The sequence below is a fragment of the Dermacentor silvarum genome, chromosome 6 (assembly GCF_013339745.2).
Source record: "Dermacentor silvarum isolate Dsil-2018 chromosome 6, BIME_Dsil_1.4, whole genome shotgun sequence".
Taxonomy (NCBI): domain Eukaryota; kingdom Metazoa; phylum Arthropoda; class Arachnida; order Ixodida; family Ixodidae; genus Dermacentor; species Dermacentor silvarum.
In genome coordinates, this window is record NC_051159.1 from 120,970,187 (window position 1) to 120,990,572 (window position 20,386).

Sequence of the window (20,386 nt, forward strand, 5' to 3'; positions counted from 1 at the left end):
ACTGTGACGCGCACCGTATCATGAAAGCGATCTCCACGTGGCTCTGACCTTTGTATGCGCTGTGCTCTCACCTCTCAGTTTCCGCTGAAGCGATAGACCGCACGAACCTTCGCTCGCTGCTGCGGCCGTGCTTGCTCACACCAGCGTTTTGATAGTGGATGTCTGCGGTGATCGAGTGTGATCTATTAATGTTTGCTCGTGCGCGCTGCCAACATGCTTGTTAATGTGTCCATGCGAATGTGTCCAAGTTTGTGCATCCAATAAAACTGCTATCCTTACTCTGTATAGCTCTGTACTAATTTGCTATCGCAATTGATGCTTCGCCTGTCGGGCGAGGCTGCGATTTTTTTGTTTGCTAAGTCAAACGAGGACCCTAGTCCGAGCCACAAAGACCCTGGTGTTGTATGTACGCCCAGTCGGGACTTACATACAATTTTTGAACTTATTTTCAGTCATCTGGGCCTAACTCATTTCTTTATTGCTACCTTTTACGTCTGTTTTTTCTCCTTGTCTGTATATACATCCAAACACCTCCCTCATTTGAATTATCTACCCCTACTACAGCAGTACATACATCGGGACATATAGGAAACAACTCGCGTACTTGAATTTAGGTGCAGTTATAGAACCACAGGTGCTGAAAATTAATATGCAATCCACCACTACGGTGCGCTTCATAATCGAACTGTGGTTTTAACAGCGAATCTGTTTATGCCAGCCGTATAAAAGTGCGCGTTTCACGAAACTATCCTAATCAGCATTAGCTCAAGTATCGAGGTCTTCTTCCGTAGCTGGTTTGTTGGCGTCCCTCGGTTAGAGCTCGTACTCGTGCTGGGCACGCGCTTGTGCCACTGCTCCCGCGTTCGTCGTCGTTGTCTTCTTCTAGAACTGGCTGCGTGGCCGCTAATCATTCCAGCGTGCAATTTCACTTCTCTTTGTCGTCTCGAGACACAACGAAGCTGACCGATCGATTGCGTCTCCTGGTAGCAGCTAAGTTGAACTTGGCTATGTCGAGGTTGGACCTTGGTTGTATTCTGGTTGAACTTGGTAGCAGCTAGGTTCGGCTTTGGCTATGCCTGAGTTGAGCTTAGCTATGCCAGGTATCTGTTAGGTTATGACGCAATCGATCGGCCAGCTTTGCTGTGTCTCGAGCTTTGCGCGGCCTAGTGAGATCTTTGTCGTTTTTTTTTCTTCCTAGCAAGTTACCTATCGTAATATGCGGACATTCGTCAATTTTAAATATGTAAAATCCTGGGCTAGTTGGTTTGAGTAGTTTGACATATATATAGCGCTGAAAGAAGGAAATGACACAGCATGAAGTATAGACAGGATTAAGTGCCTCTTGTTTTTTTTCTCTTCTTCCTGTTGTAAGTTACCTTGTTTGTCGTTTTTTTTCAGCATGGTAATTATATCAAACGACAATTTTACTACGCAGCCTGGAGAATCATTTCATGTAGTTTGTTGAGTTATTTCATAGTGGTTAATACTTTAAGACAGAATCTCTTGGAATGTTGGTAAAATTAATGTTTCGCAAAATGTTTTTATGCGATCATATTAGCCAGGTACTTGCAGAAGCGTTTGATTTAAGCAGTGTTCATCTGTGCTTATGTGCAAATAACAAAGCAAGCATGCAAGGCGTGTGGCGTATTGGAATAGCTTTCACCATAAGACACAATAATAGTGTATTAAGGTACAAGGTCTGTTATATACAATATGTGGTCTCAGTTGAAATCAGTAGCCTACGGGCGTGTCTGTTACCTACGAACACCATGACGACGATGCATGTAGCCCGCATTGTGTACGCGCTCCTTATTGCGTGACAGGTATTGAAACGTCAGTAATACTGCAGGTGACAGATGTTGATCACTGAATCTGATAATGATTGTTAATTTTTAGTGGTGGCTGATAAATATTTGACATAAATTGAGCGTTTACATACTTGTTTGAACTCTACATCGTTATTTGCGATTTCTGAAGTAAGATTTGTGCTTATTTGCTCTTTTCACTTACGTTGGTTACTTACACGAATGTGTGGGCAGAGCTCATGTTTTGAGAAGTAGAATAGTCTGCACATCGCGTTTGCTTTTCTATTTCCCTCTACTGAGAAAAACTTTCACCGCCTTAGATTCTTATATATTCTCTACGCCACCTTCTCTAGGTTCTCTACTGTATGTTTTCGTTGCAAGTTCGTCAAGTGGAAGCGAACGTTCTCCTGTAACCCTAACCCGTGGAGTACATGTAAGAAAAAAAAACATGAAAGAAGGTTATTACAGTTGTTCAGATGAGTATGACAAAACAAGATGTCACCTGTCTGGGATTGCATCGGACACCGCATTGGCTTTCTTGAGAGTTCTCGTATTTTCTTATATTGGTGAGCTGGCGGGAGACGTCTTCACATCGTTGCAACGAATGAATGGGATTGCAGTGAATACGACTTTGGGATGTCCGCTATTCAGGATTTTACGGTCGCCTGCGAACGTGTCTCTAGCCGCCTATGCTCACGTGGGACACAAGAGGAGAAAAAAAAATGACTCAATGGAACGCTTCAATTGAGTAACTTTGTCCTCGAGCTATAAAAGCGCAAACTGATAGATGCGTACGTCTTGAACAAGACTGCTCTATCTCATATACTTTGACTCCTTGCCCCCGAATATGAAAACGAGGAAAGAATAATATGATACTCTTCTGAGACTCGCCCGAGAAACATTGTTCACCTCGCGGCGTTGTAAGCTGGGCTTGATAGTCTGTGGGTTATAAAAACTTGTCAGTCGTCGACCCTTGAGCTATGAAATTAAACTTGGCTAGCTCACTTTTTCTGCCTGGATATGATTGTCTCCTGAAATGCGTCATCATTCATTGTACTCGTGTTTGCTTTGGCAGGATGTTCTCTATGTATAGCATTTTTTCTTTCGAACTAGGGTGAGTTTTTGCTTTGACCTTCGTGTTCTTTGTGTTTTAAGATAGCGTTCTACCTTCCAGCTTTGTGGTTCGACAGGCTCATATTTTGTGCCTATGTTGTTCAAAGCACACCATCGTTTCTTTTTATTACAATGAAAGAAAGAAAGGAGCCTGGAATTTCAGTCACATGAAAAAACTTCAACGTACTGCAAAGATTTGTTTCGCGTCCATTTTCTGTACAGATTGCGTGACAACAATTGCCAAAGAGCGGTTTTCCTAAATGAAAACTACGTGACGTTCTGGTGCAGTAAATGTGTATCCCTTACTAAACGAAACCGCACGATTGGATCTGTTGAGTCACGAAGGCTCTGGCCTTGCTTGAAAGGAAGTTGCCGCCATGTCCTCGTTTCCCGCCATTTCGAAACAAACGTGTGCTGTTGGTGCTTCAAGGCAGTCTTGCCATTTTTCATGCACGACAGTAGAATGAATTAATGCAGTGTTTCCTGAACTATACCTTTATACTCAATCACTACCTAAAATTTTCGTATGCTCACTGCAAGACATATATTACAGGTAAAAGCCGCCTGTTTTTAAATATTTAGTACCATTACATACACTACACTGAATGTACATCGGTAACACCTTTTCTCTCTCGGATACTTCAAAGGTCCAAGAAGGTGGGCACCTTTCGGACACACGCGACTTCGGCACTTCACGCGTAGCTCAGTCATATCGATCTGCTTTCTGCGCTTCCAGCGTTGAAATATCCATGACTTCCCCATTCCTAAACCACATCTTCCATTGCCGCTATGCCGGAGCACGCAATCGTGCCACATGAGACTTGTCTAAGGCATTACTTCTGATGCTACGGTGCTTGGGACGCGCTGTCTGTACCGACATTTGCGACCGAGGCAGGAGATGCACACGTTGTAGGCGCAACATCTGCAGGCATGAGAAGGCTCGTTATTTAATTCGTTCGTCGGTGTGGCCTCCCAACTATTGGAGCTATTTTGGCATGAGAATTCACACCGCTCGGTATTAGATGAGCCACCTGAAAGCGACGCGGACGAAGCTTATGGGCTGTGTTGCACGTCACTGGGGCACCGTCTTCCGCCTGGCTTTTTCATATACTTGCTTTATGTCAGTAAATTGGAAGAAATATTAATAAATCTTATTAGTTGGAACATGAGAAATAAAAAAAAGGTTCTACAGTGCTCTTGTTAGGGCTTATAAATTTTTATACACATGCAGGAGTTTTGGCAACTTTCTTTTTTTTTTCTTTGGCCCAAAGTGAAAATTAGGTTATTCTTATTGAGCCTTATACTTCAGCTTATACTTTCTTATATTCTATATAAGCTTATACCTAAGCTTATACTTAAGCATAAGCTTAAGGCTGCAAAAGTGAAAACTTCGTGACAGGATCGTCGCATGGGATTGAAAAATTGCAACTTTCAACAAAAGAGCGGGCAAGCTATCCGTTCTTCATTTTCTGTTCTATACGATTGCTTAATAGGCAATCAGGGTTCTTTTTAAATCATATTTAGCGTAATCGCTTTTCTTGTTCATCCCTGTACATCCAACACCGCACTTGGGATTCCTCCGTGAAGATGTTTGTGCTTGCTTCGTAGCAGTAAATGAGAGAATCTCATTATGCATGGGATCTTGAATCTGTGCACCGTACTCGCCGGTACGCCGCAAGCACAAATAACTTCTATAATATCAAACCAATTTGATCACCGCGATGCCCCACCTGCAATTTATAAGACGGCATAGCACACTTAATCTGCTATCGCAGCCTATTCACACTCCAAAGGAACGTCCTCGTGCCGGGTACTTGATGTATACCTCACGGATTTGCAGCCTGAGCTACGACATGTGCGCATACCATAGTCCCGTGCCTTTTGCCCATCCCGCGCTGTGAAGCTTTTACCTTTTTTTATTGCGATAGCAATTATATGGACACTCAAAAGCAGATTTCTGCCGTCGGCGTCGCCGTCGCCGTCGCCGTAGCCGTCGCCGTCGCCGTCGCCGTGAGGTTCCGTATGACGTCATTTGGAGAAGAAATCGTCGCCGCGCGCCGAACGCTGTATGTGCGAGTGAAAGGGCGCGAGGGGCGCGTCTTTCACGGGGAGTGAACGCACGGCGGAGAACAAACGCGCGTTCTGCGTCGTGCTCGCTTAAGGGCTGCAAAAGTAGGCGTCTCTGTTCTCCTTCACAATCACCATGTATGTAGAGCAAACGCGCCTTCTTTCGACGAGCGAGAGGCCGTGGGGGAGGGGGAGGGAAGGGAGGCGACGTTTAGCTGCGGCACGCAGTGCCTATTTATATCAGAGGCTCCGGCAACAGTCACCAACGCCGCACGCATTTTGAGCGAACGCGGGCAAAACGCCGATGGCGTCTTCAACAGTTCTGCGTGTTGCCGATGTTGCTGCATGTCCAAGTTTATACAGCTGATAAAGCTAATATCATTACTCCGTATAGCTCTCTACAAGTTTGCTATCGCAATTGATGCTTCGCCTTTCAGGTGAAACTGCGACAACTTTTTTTTATGGGACACTGGTCTTAACCGGATGCTTAACTATGTTTGTTGTGTGTTTTCTCTGCAACATGTCCAGTGCACCACATGTCAAGCGGAAATAGCACACTGGGTCATAAGTGTGAGTAGGTGTATACTGCTGCTCTGGATCAGTCAAAATAGCATGTTGTGACCGCCACGTAAGAGAATGCACTATTATGTCGCCCTTTAAGCAGATCTAGAACACGGTATCGGGATTTGCTCTCAGGGGATGTTGTTTGTTGAATCAGTATCTTAGTCCACGTTTGTATTGCAGAATATGCAATAGTGAGAGAACGACCACTTCACTGCAATGCTGCGTAGGAACCCACATGCATGGGTCTACAGGTAGTTTATGTCGTTCACAAGCTTATCAACAGCACGTGTTCGCATCAAGAAAAATATGGCCGCATGTGAGTACGTAAAGATGACCCAGGTCCTTGCGGGCTCCTTTAAGATGTAGTCGAAGTCTTCACGTGGGTGCGGCCTGCTCTGTGGTAGTGTTGGACGTGCCCGCGTGCCTTAGTGGCAATATTAGAGTGCCTGTTAAGGAACAACACTCCGCTCTAGCAGTCATAATCGAGGGTTTGACTATAGGCCGTCTAGAGAGGAAAGAGCATGGCCGATGAATAAATGTACACTCGCAAAAGTAAAAAACGAAGCAAATAGTTGGACATATTGTAGCTTTCAAGAATTTGTAAAAATTTTGAGGTGCAAATCCGAAACTTTCCTGACATTTCGTCGCTTTCAATAACGTTCAAAGGTTATGAGATGCAAATGTACTACATATCTACATGAAAAGTCAAGCAGCCGCTCGTCAGAGTCAAAGACCGCCTCGAAAAATAGATACCTTGGCATCGTCTACACAATTCCGTACCTAAACTACCAGGCGTGCTACGTCAGCGAGACTGGCAACTCATAAAGGACGCTACAGCAGCACCGGCATATTGTAGCTAAAGCACACCCGGTGTCAACCGTGCTGGTTGAGCATCAAAAAAAAAGCAAGCCACATTATTGAATGGCGATGGGCCTTCCTCATTGAAAAGGAAAAGAAATTATCATTCCAGTGGCTTCTTGAATAATTTTGCGTACAATCAACAGCGCACAAATAAAACGGACGTCGGGGCCCCTTCTTGACTTATACGCAAACGTATTACGTCATTCGACACGTATATAATTATGACGCTCATACATCTTGTTCATTGTGAACAAGACACCAGTATTTGGTGTTGAAAGGTCCAAAATATTTTCCTTTTCTTTCTCCGTGCGCGATTATACATTATTTCTTTAACGAAACTATAGCAGGTCTAACGGGTTGCGTCTAGAGCCCTTCAATTCATCTGCGACAGAACTAATATTTGAGCCCAAAAAACATCTGTTGGTTCTACAGTTCTACTATGAAACTTCTGTTGGTGTTTGATGAAGCCAGCACCAGCACGTCACTCATTCATTAGCAACGCTGTTCTGGAAGAGGGGGAGATATATAATTTATTACAAAGGCAGAGAGGTCGGCCTGAGCGAGTAAGTTCTGGCCTGCTACTCTGCATAGGGGGAAAAGGAAAAGGGACAAAAATGAGTGATGAAAGATGGTGATAAGGTCAGGAAGAAGGTATACATATATACACTAACACAGTGCTTTTCTTATAAAGTGTTGCGTCTAGTCCGGTGATCTTAAGGCAGTCCAGAGCCGCCCTTGTAGCTACTGATGCTGCTGTACGGTTACACATTGCGGGAAAAAAATATTATTTTCGGAGAATGTTCGCCTGCCAATGCCTGCTAGCGTCGAAGCCAGTATCTTCCGCTGTGATGCGTAGAGAGGGCAGTCGCAAAACAGATGTTGGAGACTCTTCGACACTGGGCAGCGTTCACAGTTAGGCTGTCAGTACGGCCCATCAGATGTGGATAGCATCGAGTGAAGGCGACGCCCAAGTGAATCCGGAGAAGCATGCTTGCTTGGCATCGCTTAAATTGAGCTGGGAGGTGAAAAGTCCTGTCACACTCTATTTCCAGCAGACGCCTGTACTGATGGTCTAGTTGAGCGCAGTAATGTGCTGCGCAGTCTCGCATGAGTGTGGCCAAGAAAGAGTTTAGATCGCTCCGCGAGTATGGAATTTTTACTTCGACGGCTGTAGGAATAGCGGTACTTGCTTCCGCATCAGCTAGCTTGTTGCCGGCTAAGCCGCAGTGACAAGGTACCCATTGGAAGGGTCGTTATGAAAATATTCTTCATTGTTGCTGAGTGACATGGTGCCTCGTCTTCACGAAACACTAGCTCTGCAATGTGTTCATCGTTTAACGGCATGTCACCATCAAAATGATCTTACTGCCTGCCGAAAGCTCAGACTTCCAGCGTCATATTTTATGGAATGGAAAGTCATCGCCGTCCTTTCCAGGACGGCAATTCTCTTCAACTTCATTTCATGGAACACTAGAGGAGAAAAGAGAAGGAAAAGGCAAGAATATGTTGATAAGAGAAGCGTCTGGTCGGCTACCCTTGGCTGGGGGAAGAGAAAAACGAAAATAGAAACGATAGATGAAGGAAGGATATCCTGAATGCGTGCATGCATGCGCATGGCGCCATGCAGTCAAATTGGGTTACATAGGCTGGTCGCCCTCACGAAGTATATATGTGCTTTCGCTGCCTTGCGGACCATCGATTATTGACGATAGTGTTTGCGAAAGTATTTGAAGAAGAAAAATTGAATTCTACAAGTTTACGTAGCGAAACCACGATCTCAATAAGAGGTTCTCCGCCGCCGCGGTGACCTGGGATTATTTTTTTACCACCTCGTCTCATTTACCCTGCACCTGAATCTATGTGCATTTGCATTTCGCCCCCATCGAAATCTGGCCGCCGCAGCCGCTACGAAGCCCACGACATTGAGCTTAGCAGAGCAACGCCACAACCACTGAGGTACCGCTGCGTGCAGCACGTGGATTACATGTTTTGCGAACCGTGACCGTAACTTCATTGGCGTTCCTTGGCGGTGTGTTTCGCACACTACAATTTGTATTCCGGTTGTAGGACACAGAAACAAAAGTTTACGAATGCGTGGCAGTGAACTGTGCATTAGTGTCATATGGCTGGGTTTTAAAGTGTGTAGTCCTCACTGCACATCTACATTTAGTTTAGGTTTTAGACATCGGGAGAAGAATTTGGAATGATTCCCTGTTTGTCGTCTCTTTTATTAATATTATTTCTTTTGATATACTACTGCGACGCTCCTACCAAACTGGCATTCTTCAATCTCGACAACAAATATTTCCTCTGTATATTCGATGACCTTTACATCTCGCTTTTATCGCTTCAAATACCAAGTGGGACGTTTTCATTCCTTACATGTTGTGCAGCACAGCGCTCACTTCCTTATGCTGAATATACGCAAGGTTACTGAAGCATACAAATCTGAAATTCAAGACGGCTGCGACGACTTGGACGGCCAGATTCCATTACTCCTCTTTTTCAGTCAGCCATTCAAAATTGATCTCTGGAAGACACAGAAGCTTTCTATACAAAGCAGATATTCTAGAGGCAAGATAATCTGCTGGTGGAGGCCGCATTTGTTCTCGAGCTGCCCTCATTCGGTGACTGGTCTGCAGATGTTGATATATTATTTCTTTACCGCTTCGCTTGCAAATCATCTTACAAACACTACACACGCTTACGAGAAGAGAAAAAAAAATGTAGCGACAGAGCACGCGCCGCTGTTGCTGTGCTTGCATTCAATATGGATTGCAACGCATGAGTGAAATATACAATCTCTATGCGATGACTTTCGACATGTCATCCCGCTATAAGGATGATGATGTATTTATAACTGTTTAGTCGGGGTCTTTTACTTGCATTTCGTGACAAAACATTCTTGCAACGTTTCCCGCAAAGGGAGGCAATTTTGTGTTACGGATATATGCGCTGAGAATTCTGGTTGCCGTTGTGAGCAGCGAAAGGTTGCTTCACACAATCAGAAACTGCCAAAACCCTACCAGCGCTTTGGAAGTAAAAATTATAATAACCTAAAAAATGTGTTTAGATTTCTAATATATGTGCGAGTGTGCATGTTTATGGGGGGGCAATTATGTTCCTCAGATGCTAAGCGCAGCATTTGGCTCATGTTTTGCACATCTGTGATCTGGAGAATAGCTTTAGCACGTAAAAGTACTTCATATATTGGATATTGAAGATATGCGGTGCCTCCAACTTTTAGGTGTCGTGAGATTCATACTAAATTTTTAAAAGCACGAACCCCCTGTTTTTTTTCTGTTTTTTGCCACGTACATGTATGGTATTTTGGAGTATGACCTCATAACATGCATGAAGTAACTGACAAGCCACGTCAAAGAAATTATCGTTCAAAGAAAAGGACCAGTGATTCGTTCTGTTTCCGTAAGATTTTCATGCCGTGTGCAACGCAGAGTACTTTTATTACATTTGAGCAATGCTTCTTTCCAGCGTTATCGGTAGATTTTGCGTTTCCTTCTGCAGTATCGACAATTTCTCTGTCAGGAAAAACCAGTGAAAGGCTGTATCGATTTTCGAACTCGCTCTGCATCACCAGTTTATAAAAGCTGCGAGCTTGGGCAACAATGTCGGAAAGAGTGAGCGGTTTTCTAACATCCGGCATGCGAAGCTCCTAAACAAGGCAAGTTGCATATTTTCGGGCGAGTCGCGTTTTAGACTGCTCTGGGTATTTTCATGTACATATTTTTTCTACAGTGAACGCATCACGGGTGTAACATCCCAGACAGCCTAATCAAAATAACACACAAAGTAGTACCTCTCTGTGATCATGTCCTTTCAGGCAGCCCGCAAGTAAAAATATTCAGTGGAGCAATTCCTTATTTGACGTCCTAAGATTTTTTTTTTTGCTTTCCTTGTCTTCCTTTCCAGGTTCATGTTTTGAGGTTTGAAAGAGTTCTGTTATTCGTCAAGAAGGGTCGGAAACGCGAGATTTCAGTGGCGAAACCTTTAGGCTTTACAGCACATTATCTCGAAAGAAGTACTGCTAGAGGAGGGTTGGAATTTACTTTTCGCCGGTTCATTAGCCCAACATCTACTCATTTCTAGAAACACATGCGAAAACATCCCGCAGAAGTGCCGTCTGAGAGCTTTACATCAAGGTAACCCAAGTTTCTGTGCTTCATACTTCTACAGTTGCTCTCTGTCTGAGCGGAGGTTCGGAAGAATGGATTAAGGCTTTCATTCGGAAAGAATCACCACAGCCTTGAGCTTGTAGCTGCATGCTTCTACGCTTGCACGTTCTAGTAGACACGTAAAATGTGAATTAGTATTTTACCGAAGTTTATTTTGTTCAGCAAGAGCAGAGATGGGGCAAGGCAAATATGACACCAATTCACTGCCAAAATTGAAAATCGCCCACGAGACCATTATATTCAAGTACGTATTACCGACTACACATGAACAGTGATTCTGATCTTAAAACAGAAACTATTTCTTACGTGGTGCTCAGGCGCGCATCTGGATTGTAGCACTGTCTGTCGTGTTTGTTCTTCCTTTTCTTCATTTTCTTTTTAATGGGAAGTTTGCCCCTGAGGCACAAAACATTTGGTGCGTTCAAGTTTACGGTTTTTATGGCTTTTTAAACAACGAAGCCTGCATGCCCACCAAAAGAGTTGAAAGTGATCGGCCACGGCACCTAGCCTACGTCAACACCATCACTTTCAAGACCGAAACGATCACGGCCCTTCAAACACACTCGTCTGCATTCCACGGGCATGCAGGCTTCTTTCCTCAAAAAGGCCATAGTGAGTGCTGCACTGCAGACGCGCAAGCTAAGTCTCTTGTATTCAAGCGAAGCTTGATCACAGATTTCGGTGGCGTCCATGTACGCACAAAATTACCATCATCAGCATTGGCTTGAGCGCCGTCGTATTCTTCCGCAGCTGGCTCGTTGGCGCCCCTCGGATTGCGCTTGTGCTCGGCACGCACTCGTGCCACTGCTCCCATGTTCGTCATCGTCGTGCGCTTCCACAGCTGTCTGAGTTGCCGCTAATCATTCGAGCGTAGACTTTCACTTCTCCTCGGTCGTCGTAATGTCCAGGGAGGCCCCGTTTACGGAGGTATGAGCCATTGCTTAAGGCGGTAAGAGCCATTCATTGTCTTACGTAACGGACAGATTTAATTTTGAAGCAAACTTATGGAAATCCACCAAGTTTTTAGATTCTTTGACGACTTCCTTATTTTCGTAGATAAGAATTTCATCGACCCCGACTTGGTAGTTAGTCAAACATTGACAACCTTCAGGTATATCTTACCTCCCATAGAAGTGAGCCCACGCGCTTTCGGTAGATTCCTCCATCAGGTTTTTAAACCTTAGATTGTTTTTATCAAGCAACCACTTCTGTTGGCAGTATGAACCTCGGGCAAGTAAACCTCGGCTACCTTTTAGTTCCTTTCACTCAAAACTACTTAAACGCAGCATGGCTAACATGTGCCTGCTGAATGTTTTTAAGATGTCCTGTCCACATCGAGCTGCGGCGAGTTTTTTAAGCAGATTGACCGACTGGAAGAGGCAGGCTACTCGCAACATGTTCTAGTTTCCGTAGCGGAAACAATCCTGAAGAAGTCGCGAACTCATCAACTGGACCAGGAGCCACCTCGCAAAAACGAAAAGGTAGCTGTCATACCTTACATACACCGCATGTAGCATAATTTGAAAAAAAATTGCCAAGCGAGCTAACGTGAACATGGTGCTTTCTGCCCCGCACAATCTTTCCAAGCTCTGCAGAGTGACCAACCCTTTTTCCACCAAGTCACCGGCCTACGTCACTAAACATTATAACAAATACGTAGGTTGTCAGGCAGGAGTCGTTTATGAGATTCCCTTAGATTGTGGTAGAAATTATGTGGTTCAAACTGAGAAGTGCCTGAATGACATACTGAGGCAACATAATAACAGCGTTAACATTGGAAGCGAGGGCCACCTGGTAATTCATTGTAGAGATTGCAAATGTAAGCCAGATGCCTACGCCTGCGCTGCGGTTGCCAGAAGCCGTGACAAATGGGTTAGATTATTAATTGAAGCCAAAAGGATCATTGAGGCAAGTGATAAGTGCGTAACTGTTGCATCAAAATCATTATCGCACAAAGAACTGCTTTACCTGAACGCGAATGCACACTGAGAAACTGTGATAGCGCTCCCTGCATATAATAGTGACATTTTTTCTGATTGAACATTGTTGGAAGTGGCGCCCTGTGTGTGTGTGTTCCGTCTTCGTCCGTTGTCATTTTCAAGCCATCACTTCAGATCAGGCTAGACACACGCCGTGGTGGCGTAGTGGCCCGAAGGCGCGCCATCAAATTCCGGCCATGGCGGTGGCATTTCCATGGCATAAGTTTGGACCATCAGGGGATGGTCCGAATTTATCCGGAGTCCTCCTCCATGGCGATAAGCATATCGTGGTTCTGGCTCGTTATACTTCACAATTTTTTTAAAGCACTACGAAAAAATTAAAAAGAAAATAAGAAAACTGTCAGCCCTTCTACTGGGCTGGAGATGGAAGATCAGCGAAGCTGTACTATGGTGGGAATTTATTTTCAATTATGACTATTAAGATGTGATGGTGTAATTGTTATTTGAACTATTAAAGAATGAGAAATATATATGATCCGGTGGTTTTCATTTATTTAGTGATCACAGGGATCATGACCTTATAGTCGCTACGGTACACCGCCATAGGGTGTACGCAAAGGGTGGCACATTCTTCATAAACAGGTCACTAACGCCGCGCGCGTTCTTTGCGAACGCGGGCAAAACACTGCCGCCGTTGACAATAGTTCTGCGCGTTGTTTGTATGACCGCACACAACCGCTGTCAAAACGCTGGCGTGAGCAAGTGCGCCAGCAGCCGCGAACAAAGGTTCATGCGGTCCATTGCTCCAACAGAAACTGAGTGGCACAGCGCATACAATGGTGCGGGGCTAGGAGCCGTGTTGCAGATCGCTTTCAAAATACGGCGCGCGCGACCGCCCGGTGCCGCGTAAAGTACAAGTTGCTCGCAGAGCAGAAGCCGCAACCCCTCCCTCCCGCGCTGCCTCCCCGCTGTCCTCCTTTCGCGTGGGGGATTGAGTCGCCAATTCCCCTTGCTCCCGGTCGCAAGATACACATTTCGTGCCGCTGCTAAACGTCGCCTCACCTGCTTCCCTCCCGTCCCCCCACGGCCTTTCGCGCGACGGAAGAATTGGTGTTTGTTCTCCGGCGTGCGTTCGCTCCCTGTAAAAGCGCGCGTCTCTCGCGCGCTTTCACTCGCACATACAGCATACGGCCAAAGAGATTTTTTTCTGTACATCCGGACGCGACCATCGAAGACTGAGCCGTTAACAGCTTCGCTGTAAAAAAGCCAGGGTACCCGCCGCCATAGCCCAATGGCTGTAGTGTTGTGCTGCTGAGCTCGAGGTTTTGATTCCAACCATGAAGGCTGCCTTTCGATGGAGACGAAATGTGAAAGTGGACTTGTTCTTATAAAAACAAATTAGGGCTTGAACGTGCCAATACCACGATCTTATTATCAGGCGCGCTGTGATTGAGTAGTGGAGGACTGCGGACTACCATTTTCGCCGTTTGGGGTTCTTTCACTTGCGCCCAATGCGCACACAGTACATGAGCATTTTAGCATTTCGCCCCCACCAAATTGTGGCCGCCATGGCAGGGGATTGAACCCACGACCTCGTTTTTAGCCTATTTTAATAACTTCATTTATAAAGACTCCTTGTTCTTTTTTTGTATTTATGTACTCAATGGGCAAATAAGTTTATTTATTTGCCCTTTGCGTACACAGAGAGAACCGAAATAATAACGACATATTCATCAGTATTTAATGTGCATAAAATTGTAGGCACGCACCGTGCTGTCTGTTCAATAAAATGGAGGAATTACTGCGCTCATTCTCCAAACAAAAGGCGTATGAGGAGATATACTCACTCCAAGTGCAGTGTTTCGCGTACTGGTTGCTTACAACTCGGATAATTGTGTTGGTATTCTTGTAGGCACTGCGAAGGTTGACAGTTAGGGGTCATTGCTTTTTCTATCTCTCCGTCTCTCTTTTTTTTACGACACTGGTCAGCTGTATGTGCATAACCCAGCTCTTTGACACCTGGGCACTCTTGTGCTGCTTGCAAGGGAATGCTATTTGGCTGACTGAGTGGCCTTAATTCCACAAGGCCAAAAAGGTGGGGGTGCCACTAATTGAACATTGATCCAGCTCCTTAGCTTTCCTTCTGAACACAAGTTAACTGTTTGTTCGCGCTTTTCAGCGCCATGAGAAGTGGTTCGGAGAGAGCAAAGTTACCGGTAAAAAAATTTAGAAATGCAAGAATCTGCTGGGCATAGTTTTAAGTCGATTAATGCTGGTGCAGTAACGTACCTTGCACACAAATGAGAAGAGGATAGAGATAGATGGACAGAAATATAGAAATGTTGAGATAAGGCGGCCGCTGAAAAGAAAGCTTAATAGAAATAGGGGTAGCTATTGCCGCGTTGCTTGGCTGGAAACATTAAAGACAAATCAATAAGGCCGCCGCTTCAATTTTAAGCGAGAGCTAATTACGTGGATTACGGGCTGCCTTACAATCAGTGGTCGAGCAAAAATGAAATAGCGAACTCAATGAAAAAAGCTACAATATATTTGATGCACAAATTCTTATCGACGAAGACCGTGCCTTCGTGCGTTCATATCATTGTTTTTTCGTTTTTTATTATTTTGTTCTTCTTAAATTTTTGATGTTTCCTTTTTAAAAACAGCCTTTGCTGTTCAGCCTTCCACGTCTGCACGGAAAACGAAATTTAACCCGCTCACTTTATGCCAGAAATATTCAGTGTCACTTCTCTCTTGTTTCCATTATAGGGCAAGGAGAAGGTTGGCAGCCCTTTTTGCCCATGATCATTTAGTTAGGGGCTGTTGCTTCTTGTGGTTTTGCTAGCACCACAACCATGGACGAAGGAACTTCCTCTCTGTGGGGTGGATAAATACGTCCGTTTCGAAGCTGCAGGGTTCAGGGAATTCTGGGAGAAATGGAATCATGGAGTTCATAGCTGCGAAAATACCTGGCTGAAATATTACCGTTTTTCGAGTGCTTAGATCAGAAACAATGTGCACCATTGAAGGTTTTTGTTTCATTTTACCCTATTTTTACTACCTGTGATTGTGAGCAAACGAGGGATAGATAAAGGGTTGAGTAGAAGGGTTGCTGCGTGCCGGCACCAGCATTGTTACAAAAGAGCCAGTCCTCGTAAGAGAGATGAAAATGATGCCATCAATCTTCATTTGGTAGCAGCCTTATAGGTTGTTTGCTGGTAATATTGTTACGAAGAGTTGTGAAGAAATGGTTTTATTTACAGGAGATGGACGATGATCGGAGCGTGATTGTAGCGCAGTCCGGCCTCTCGAGCTCTTCGTTCTCTTCGTCTTCTCTTCTCTCTTTTTGTGCCTGCCTTTCGTATCCGTTACAATATTTTGTTGTGTGCGTTTATGGTTCATTAAGCGCACTTTTGATAGCGGCGCATGTAACAAGTATTCTGCTACCATTCTTTATACAGTAGACGGCCGCCCACCACTTCCGCTTGTGGCGTCCAACCTTAATAACAAGGAGGTACTGTACAGCAGCGCAAGTTGCCATCGGCATTCTGTCCTTCGCTTAATTTTAGAGCGTCCACCTCTTTTCAATAATGAGTCCTTTTGGACACACAAACCACTTTCTTCCCTCTACAATCAGTAGAGGGATCACAAGCCTGAGCGTAACTGCAGCTACTTACCAGAGGTTCTTTACAACATTAATACAATACTTTTTGTACAAATGGTGACAATGTTAGCCTTTAGCACCAAGAATAAACGTCGTTTTTGATGCCTGAATGTTTGGCATCACGTGTGCCGCATTCGTTGCGCAGCGCGCATTTCTAATGAAGGAATATACAGTTATTGGACTACAATGTGCGACCCTTGACGATTGTCTGTTTCCAAGGGAGTGCGCTGCTCGACGTGACTAGGCTCATCGAGCCTTGCTAGCATTTCTGAAGGATATTGATTTGGCCTCCCGTTTAAAGACATTAATTGTGTTTTGTTTTGTTGTGTCTGTGTCTCCGTCATTTCTTTATTTCCTCTTTTCTTACCTCCTATTTTATTTTCCTCTATTCCCTCTTCCTGAAAGAGTAGGCAGAGGTTGTGCCCCTCTTGGTGGCACTTGTCAGCTTGCTGTCAGCTTTGTGTCGTTGTGTGTATATGTGTACATACCAAATAATAATATTCACTTCTAAAAAGTTGTCGCAGTTTCACCCGAAAGGCGAAGCATCAATTGCGATAGCAAATTTGTAGAGAGCTATACGGAGTAAGGATAGTAGTTTTATCAGCTGTACAAACTTGGACATGCAGCAGCACCGGCAACACACAGAACTGTTGTCGACACCGTCGGCGTTTTGCCCGCGTTCGCACAAAACGCGCGCAGCGTTGGTGACTGTTGCCGGAGCCTCTGGGGGCGGCTCGGAGGTTTTCGACCACATCAGAACGGGACACTCGTCGAGCAGCGTCGGAAGTCTTTACCACCTTCTCGCCTCACAACGTTTTTATATAAATAGGCATTTTGTGCCACAGTGAAACGTTGCCTCCCTTCCCCCCCCCCCCCCCCCCCCCCCCACGGCTATTCGCGTGTCTGAAGAAGTCGCGTTTGCTCTACATATATGGCGATTGTAAAGGAGGAAAGAGACGCTTAATTCTGGAGCCCTTAAGGGGGCACGGCGCAGAACGCGCGTTTGTTCTCCGCTGTGCGTTCACTCCAAGTGACAGCGCGCGTCCGATCACCCTTTCACTCGCACATACAGCGTTCAGCGCGCGGTGACAATTTCATCGCCTTTGACGTCATACGGAACCTCACGGCGACGGCGACGGCGACGACGACGGCAGAAATCTGCTTTGGAGTGTCTATATAATTGCTATCGCAATAAAAGATACAGCTCACTAAGAATGCTGCTGAACACTTTCTCGGACCCTCGCCCTTGTAGACTTTCATTCAGTGATTCGGACAGACTGCAGATTTACTGCAGATTTGATGCGGTCTGTCCGAAACAGACTGTAGTAGCAAATACACTACCGCAAGTATTGCATGTACAATAAATGCAAAGTATCATTGCGGGTAAGAAGGTAGTCGTATAAATGCTTTGTTTTAAAAGCTCCTTCGTTCTGAATCTAAATTAGGCCTTGTTTGCCGGGTGCTTATGTTGAATTAAGGATGCTGCCGTATTTAATATAAGCCTTATAACAATGCTAAGATAAACTCCGTTCATCACGGAAAGTAAAATGCGAAGTAGTGGAGTTTACCAACAATTTCATTTGCCCACAGCGATCCGACGAACAGTCTAGGACATCGCTTCCAAGGACAGACTATATCCAGGTCTATAGGTAAATCTATTCAGGTACTAAAATGCGAGTGTCAAATTTTTGTTACACTTCTCACATTTTCTTTATGGAAAAAATGCAGCAGACCGAACGAGTTGGAATCTATGTAGAGAGATGCTTTGTGTGAGTGCATGAATAGTCGAAACACGAGTACAGACACACACACACACACAACACACACACACACACACACACACGCGCGCGCGCGCGCGCGCGCACGTCCAAACACACAGAAAAAAAAAAGCGTGGGCGCACACAAATTATGCCGAACCCTTTGTTAAGTGCAGTTGCTGACTGCCAGTGAGTACGGCGGATGCCTTGAACGCGCGTCATGGTTTCAGTGGCAGCAGGCTTTCAGGCTTTTGTTTTCTTTTCCCCACATGGCCATCGCTGCCGCTGTCTTGAATGCGCAGAGGCGAGCGCCATCTGGTGGTGGTGCAAGGAACACAGTTGTGCGCACTGCACACGTACTCCCCTGTGATTGGTTGACCTATATCGGCAAGAGAAGAGCCATCTCGCAGCACCCACGGTCACGAAACCCGGCGAGGTTCACAATGAAAGGCTTCGCTTTTAAAACAGCAATCTGCTAGCTCGTAATAATTACACGATACGCGCAAACCTTAAGGTGCTTACAAATTATGGTAAAAAAACTTCATAGCATTTCACCATTTCGGCAAGCAAGCCTTATGAAAACATATCAAGAGGAACACGGTGACCACTGGAATATAGAACTGCAGAACCCATCATACGAATGCACAAGGATAAAAAAATGATGTGGCACTATGCATAAGCACCTAAACGACAATGTAAATGTAGAGAACTGGCACGAGATAAAAAAATAACGTAATATTTGGGCCTTATGGTTGGACATTTCGGTGAAATTGATTGACGACAAATTGACTACTGAATTCCACTGGCTGGTCGCGTCACTGCTTTTTGCAACTTTCTGTTCGCACTACTTTTTTAGTCATGAAATTCTACATTCTTGTTCGTTAACACTGATCACACTGTGCGTTTTCTGCCCCAAAATATTCAGCCATCACTCTTACCAAAGAAACCATGATTCCTCTTAGAGGGCGATTACGCCTCAATCTCGGAGAAACAGCTTCGTGGCCACACAATAACGGAGGCGCGTTTTTCACATCGACATGCGCCGGTGTTCTCATTATTACCTGCAGCACTTCAATAAACCCCTTCGCTTCCACTCCACCCTTCTCCCTCCCATCCCTCTCCCAAACCCGCACGTCGGAGGAGTCCTGATGTTACCCGTAATGGCACGGTCAATCTGAAAATCTCGTGATTTATCTGCGGCTCAGACAGGCGTGACCGAGACGATGCGTGACCAAGACACACATGGGGGCCAAAGTATAGCCAAGCCATCTAGCTGGTGGCGAACGCTCTTCTCGTGTTTCTCGTTTCATCCACGAAGGAGGATTCCCGCTTGAGAAAAATACGAGCCAGGCTTCTGCGAGATGAGCTTTGGGTCCGCAGGCTGAAAGGCAAAAGGAAAGTGGGAAAGCATCTGCCTGAACCGTTGGGGTACGGGCCTGCAGAGAACACAATGTTGCCTTTCGCGACCCGGCTGTATCGACGGAAGGGAATGATTTGGCCGCAAGAGCCATCGCTTGGCAAGGCGCCTGGAAATATGAGCACGGTAGTTGAGCAGAATTGGGTTGCATCGCGCGTCGTCTCGGCCACACGCGTGTGTATATCTCCCGTCGTCAGGATTAGGAGGCCCGGTTTTCTGATCGCCGTTTGGTCAGAGAAAAGCTGCCGCGGCTTCAGGCCTCGCTCCTTGAGATTCAAATCGTAAGTTCCGGTAGTGCTGCTGATTTAGAATGGCATTAGCGGTCCGTGCGACTCATTGGATGTGGCGGTTCTATTCTCCCTTTTTTTCTTTATCTGAGTTTTTTTTTCTTTGAGTTCCTAATTAATTACTTTACGGTGGATATTGGAATTTACGAATTGTAGCCGTTGAGATTACAAGGCGTATTTGAATCAATTTCCAGGATGACACCAGTTTCTAGATATTTTAAATGCGAAGCATTTCTTGGCGAACATTTGCTACTTTGACAGTATCTATCTACCTAGCCGCCTGCGTCTTTGTGCTCTCATGGTCGTTTGGTAAACTTGGTATGTACCAAAATTGGCATAATATGACAAGAGTACATGACGAGTATAAATGATATGTCATGACATAAATGTCATGATATGTGCGTCATGTAGGTCATGAAACAGCCGCCTACGTCTTGGTACTCTCATGGTCGTTTCGTTAACTTGGTAGGTACCAAAATTGCCATAGCGTGACAGGAACTCACGACGAACATTATTGGCAGGTCCTGACATAAATGTCATGACATGCGTATCATGTAGGTCATGCCACTGACTAAGCGAAAAAATAACACTAAAAAACTACTGGAATGGCTTCGGACGTGGGCACTAATTTAAAGAAACACTAAAGGGCGATGATAGACATCATAGTCAATAGCATGACTCAGCAAAAACGTGACTGACTCAGCGAAAAATATTAAGA